The sequence below is a fragment of the Haliotis rubra genome, unplaced genomic scaffold (assembly GCF_003918875.1).
Source record: "Haliotis rubra isolate DU_JTF1 unplaced genomic scaffold, ASM391887v1 Scf33, whole genome shotgun sequence".
NCBI classification, from domain to species: domain Eukaryota; kingdom Metazoa; phylum Mollusca; class Gastropoda; order Lepetellida; family Haliotidae; genus Haliotis; species Haliotis rubra.
Genome location: NW_025767002.1, coordinates 685,166 through 691,972, shown reverse-complemented (window position 1 = coordinate 691,972; position 6,807 = coordinate 685,166).

The following is a 6,807-nucleotide window of genomic DNA, read 5'->3' as shown; positions in this document are numbered from 1 at the left end:
TCACTGCCTCGACAACCCCCTTAATCAGGACGGTGGCGTTCCGACAGATGAAGAGTTCCCAACAGTCCTGAAACGAACCGACGTAGATATACTGGACAAAAATAGTTAGGGATATATGTAAATTTTGAAATTATGAATAATGATCTATTTATTCATTGACACACTGATAAAATATCAATCATAAAAATACCAATATCCCTAACTTATTTTGTCCAGTATACTTCGAGTTTATTCAAGGTTTGAAACAGAAAAATGATTAATAACGAAAGCATACGAATAGACTAACCCCTTTCTTCGAGACAACCATGACTTCGACATATCAGAGGTCGACACAGCGGTGTCGGACTGTCTTCCGAACTGAGATATTTCACGATTAACAAATCTTAAATGTGTAAACTGAAATGACAAAACCCTTTCCACATCCACACAAGTCTCCGCTAAAAGTAGAGTCGATTGATTGTACAATTCTGGTTATATCATTGGTCTTTAAAAGTAATTGTATTCAGGAAGAAGAAGCCATTTTGTCATTAATATGAGGTTAAATATATGTATACTTCGTGGTAACGTGCCGAAGGATTTTATTGGTTCGAAGTGTAATGTGTCTGAGAGGAGTATTCATGTCAGAGAACAGACACACATACGCATACGCAGAGAGAGAGAGAGAGAGAGAGAGAGAGAGAGAGAGAGAGAGAGAGAGAGAGAGAGAGAGAGAGAGAGAGAGAGAGAGAGAGAGAGAGAGAGAGAGAGAGAGAGAGAGAGAGAGAGAGAGAGAGATACACACTGCCAGTAAGTACAGTAATTCATGCAGACATTGACGTTAAACCAATGTAACATTACATTACTCAAGAACTACAGCGATGCTACGATATAATTGAAGATGAAACCTTTATTGCTCTTTCCTTAACTCATTTGACCATCATCAATGTAAAACTGCAAATAGAAGCAATGGTTTAACACAGTCAGCCATAAGACGTCTTACATGAATCATTTGTGTACAGTGAAATCCTTTGCCATGATCGTTTCTAAAGTTCCAAGAGGGGTCGGGGTGGTGGCCTAGTGGTTAAAGCGTTCGCTAGTTTCTTCTAAGACCCGGGTTCGATTCCCCTCCAGCGCAGAATGCATGAAACCCGTTTCTGTCTCTCGCTGCGATATTGCAGGAAAATTGCCCAAAGCGACATAAAACCATGTTCACTATTAAGTATCAACAGTGGTCCAGTACCGATTACGTTTAGTTCGTCCTGCTTTCATATCATTTAAACACTGGGAGGGCTTGAATGTCTGGAAGCAAGTGAATGTGGTGACCACCAGTTATCAGCACGGAAACTATGAATGGTAGTTTGGTCTGTGACCTGAACTAGAACCTTTCGCCAAGGCATTCAGACAAGCCGTCTCAAGGGACATAACTCCTCTACCAGGTAAATACCAATATGATTTTAAAAAATCATGGCAGTTCTTGGTGCCCAGGTTTCTTCGGGTTTAAGGTATCTTCTTGAACTTTGAAAATACTCAGCATTACAATGATGATTTTCCTGGGTATTCTTTAAACTAGTGTTTGGATTGGCCTGTGAAGTGGGCTATTTTCGCACGCTGTATTTATAACAAATATTCTGCCATTTTGTTCTCAGTCGGGAAAACACATTCTTCACAAGTCACAGACAGTTTTTTCGATAGCCCAACACATCAGCACGAGCTGCGCATGTCATCTCTCACTGGGTAATACTGGGTGGCGACACGGCTCGGCGCCTTTCTGCACCGAGTGATCTGCCCCTTGATTCCTCGCCACATGGTTCTCGCCCACGTGCACGGGGGAGGAAAACGGAGTGGAGGGCGTTAGGGGGGACACCTTTTTGCCCCTCAACAGCTGGGTAGACGTCAGCGTCCGCTCTCCCCTTCATCGCGTAGAAAATCAGAACAGAGTTTCGGCATGGCTACGTGAATAAAGACCGATAGAATCATGTCTCTTTGAGACGGTGAATCAGCCTCCCTAGTCGTACCGTCACTGACGTTGGGCCTAGGAAGGAGGGAGGGAGGGAGCCACCTGCAGATGTGGGGGTCAGCCTATGCCCCGGGACCCTAGACCGGAACAATTGATCCCGTTATTGATGCTTCAGAATTATCTCCCTTTGAACACCTCTCCACCCAAGAGATACCACAGCGCGTCAAAGGGTTTGCGGTAGGCGTCATTAGGGACTTCCACATTTCATAATTACAATATCTGATATTGCATCTGAAATGAAATTGGGAGATATTGTCTAAAACACAATGCGCTCATATTCGTAATTCTAGAAATCAAACGGCTAACTCGCTGACGAACACGTTGCCTAATTGCGTGCTGTTCCAGACGACGGGCGTGATTGACGCCGTGACCTTCACTCACTCAGCCAACACCCTAACAAATCTCATTCTGATGCCTGTCAAATCTGTTCTATTACTTTCTTGCCTTTAAAGGACTAGGTCTTCTCTACAAAGTTTACGGAGAATGACATATTTTGTCATATAGAAATTTCATCATATTCTGTAATTGCGTATTAATACTGTTTTGATCGCTCATGCAAGAAATCATATTTCCTGGTCGTATTTCCCAGTGCTTTGTAATGATTTATCGCTTTTTTCATCAGAAGATCGAATATTATGAGCACGGGCTGTATATCTAAAATTTGGACACTGTGCATATTTTACATAGCTCTAAATCTAAGCCTCTGACCTTTTAGCCTCAGCGAAGGTGTTCCAAGTGTAAGATATGACATGTCTTCGCGGGTCATAAAACCCCTTGAAATCTACCTAATAGATGTTGCTTATTCAACTTGTGGCCTGGTGAAGGACAGAAGAAGGCAATTATTCGGAAACAGTTTTTGCTATATACTTTTCAGTTTTGTAAGTGCATCTTCACACTGAAATTAGTTTTATGATCTCATACACATCATTTTACTATTATATTTACTTCACGAGAGGACAAAAGCAACTCCCGGCATTTCAATGACAGTCACTCAGGCACAAGTGAGATGATTCAACATATAGCAGCAGACTAAAGCACCAGTAAATGTAAAGCAAAGCACTCCATACTCAGCTTTGTCCTCGCTGGCACGGATGGTTCGAGAGTAGGGTCACGTGATGACTTTAACCCATACTCTCCGCCCCAAGCCCCATCCAATACATAAAACATCAAGTGGCCATTTATACACACGAGAAGAAAATACTACATGAAAATCGCTTTAGTTGGGCTAGTATTATGTTTTATACATCCCGTGCATTGCTCCGGGCGATATGTTTTTTACTGAAGAAATCTTATTGATCGTGTCAGATGGAGGGCTGTTTTGTATGGGCCACCCCTCCAAGCTAACACGAGGGCTCGGGCCCGCCATTGAATCAAACCCACGTCTAATGGACGCATTGAAGCAGCCTGTGGATGTGTCAGATCATATGCTGTTCAAACCTAGAAATATCGGCAGTTCTAACATGGTCATCAACAAACTTTATTCTGTGCTGGGACATTTTATTTTTTCTGATTTACATTTGTGGTAACAGGAAAGAGGGCTGGAGGCTGCCGTGTGTTAAACTGAAGGTCATAATGAAATTATTCCAACTCTGATCCTCTTCAATTATATAGGACCTCGTTTTGATTTTTTATTCCAACATGTCATGTTGAATCAAGAAATTTGATATAGAGTTTAAAGCATCTGCCAGAGCCCTCACTGTTACAAAGAATGTAGCAATGTAACTCTTTGTCGTTCGTTGCTCGGATTCAGCGATGGACTGGTTTCAAGGCATTAGACGTCTCTTTTTTACGCATGAATATTCACTTTATCGATATGTTATTTAAGTGTGATGTTTGATATGTTAAACAGACAATATCAAACACGCGGATCAAACATAGACGTGTACGAGAAATTGGCACTAATCTATAATTTTTGTCCAGACAAAATAACACATTTGAAGTGTTGCCCTATTACATCCATCTCCATGGGCGTAGCTACCATCATAAAAAAAAAGATTGATGCTAAAAAAAGTTGGGCATGCACTCAATACTATCTAAATATAAAGCTTGCAACCTATCGGGCTTACACGAAAAAGATTGACTGACCTATAAAACACGCCCTTAAAAGATTTACCATGTTTTCAAAATATCTATGTATGCTGTAGTCAATCAATAAATTCACCTAATTTGTAAGATAGTATAAAATGTCACATTTATTCAATTGAGTGACTGAATCTTCTTATTCTACTGATTCCTTTGATTCTACGAATTCTATCGATTCTTCTGATTCTGTCTTTCCACTGATTCTTTTCATTCTACTGGCACTGCAGATTCTACTCTTTCTACTTATTCCATTGATTCGTTTTGCTGCCATTGGTTCCTGTGATCCTACCGGGTCTTCCAACAGTTCATATTACTGATTCTTCAGATAGTTGCTTCCTCTCACTCTGGTCATCCTTCTGATTCTTCGAAATCTATAGATTTTTCAATCTTGAAATAACTTAATCCTTGAATCTATTGATTCTTCTGATTCCACGTATTTCTTTGATCTTCGGACCCAACTGACTGTACAGATTCTTCCGATTCAATCGATTCTCATGATCCTCAGATTGCGTTGATTCCACTAACTCTTCTGTTTCTTTGGATTATATTCATTCTTCCGAGTTTACTGATTCGTTTTATTTTACCCATTCTTCCGACTCTTGTATTGATGCTACGGATTCTTCTATGTCCCAGGATTCTACTGATCTGTTGATTCTACTGACCCATCTGTTTCTAGCGATTTTACCGATTCTTTTGATCTACTGATTCTACTGACCCATCTGTTTCTAGCGATTTTACTGATCTGTTGATTCTACTGACCCATCTGTTTCTAGCGATTTTACCGATTCTTTTGATCTACTGATTCTACTGACCCATCTGTTTCTAGCGATTTTACCGATTCTTTTGATCTACTGATTCTACTGACCCATCTGTTTCTAGCGATTTTATCGATTCTTTTGATCTACTGATTCTACTGACCCATCTGTTTCTAGCGATTTTACCGATTCTTTTGATCTACTGATTCTACTGACCCATCTGTTTCTAGCGATTTTACCGATTCTACTGATCTGTTGATTCTACTGACCCATCTGTTTCTAGCGATTTTACCGATTCTTTTGACCTACTGATTCTACTGGTTCTAAATATTCTTATTGTGTTGACTCTCCAAATTTTATTGGTTCTAAATGTTCTACATATTCTATTGACCCTCCTGATTCTACTGGCTGTAAACGTTCTACATATTCTATTGACTCTCCTGATTCTACTGGCTGTAAACGTTCTACATATTCTATTGACCCTCTTGATTCTACTGGCTGTAAACGTTTTACATATTCTATTGACTCTCCTGATTCTACTGGCTGTAAACGTTCTACATATTCTATTGACCCTCCTGATTCTACTGGCTGTAAACGTTCTACATATTCTATTGACCCTCCTGATTCTACTGGCTGTAAACGTTTCCTACATATTCTGACCCTCCTGGCTGTAAACGTTCTACATATTCTATTGACCCTCCTGATTCTACTGGCTGTAAACGTTTTACATATTCTATTGACCCTCCTGATTCTACTGGCTGTAAACGTTCTACATATTCTATTGACCCTCCTGATTCTACTGGCTGTAAACGTTCTACATATTCTATTGACCCTCCTGATTCTACTGGCTGTAAACGTTTTACATATTCTATTGACTCTCCTGATTCTACTGGCTGTAAACGTTCTACATATTCTATTGACCCTCCTGATTCTACTGATTTTACATATTCTTCTTATTCTACCAATTCTTTGATTTTGATTGATGTCCCTGTTTACCAATTCTATCGATTCTACTGATTCTTGTGATTGTTAAGCCTGATTATACTGGTTTTACTCGTAGTAAATAACAATAATAATAACTGTGGGTTTATATAGCGCAAGTATCCAGTGATCACTGCTCAATAGCTCTTCTAGGAGTTCTGCATTGACTGGAGTCTATTCAAACACATCTTTCATGAACATATATGTCTTGAGATGTTTCTGGAAAGTGGCAACATCTTGAACACAACGCGATCACAAATCATGATTTAATGCTGAGTTTAAAAATGTATTCAACTGTGTGGTTGTTGTTTTTTTACTTCACCCTGTGTTTATTTACCATTTAATGTTTGTCAGTAATGCTAAGGTCGTGGATTGAATTCTCAATTCGTGTTGTTCCGACTGAGCGGGAAATACTTATCCTCTTCTCGAACGCCAGATACATATCTCCATTCATTTGCTATTCATGTAATTTTCACCACTCATTTGCATTACCTGAAATGATATCTGATCAGCAGATGACAGTCTGATTATTGTCTGGCGAGTGCGTTATATATTTATAAGAGGAATCAGTCAATCTGTCAAAAACAGCAGTGACTTTTACAAGCAATTTGCCTTGTGGTAGAAATCAATCAATTTGTACTGTACTTTAGACCATGCTTGTAATGTACTTAACGTGTATATTGACGATATTGTGAGATACCCACATAGTCCGAAAAGCAGCCAAAATTTTCAGTCATTATGTTTCATTGTGACTATGTAAAACGACCATGCCATACTAACAAGCTGTCGTTAGGTGGTCTAGCTTAGTGGTTAAAGCGTTCGCTCGTCACGCCAAAGACCCGGGTTCGATTCCCCACATGGGTACAATGTGTGACGCCCATTTCTGGTCACCGTGATATTGCTGTAATATTGCTAAAAGCGGCGTAAAACTATACTCACTCACTCACTCACTCACTCACTCACTCACTCACTCACTCACTCACTCACTCACTC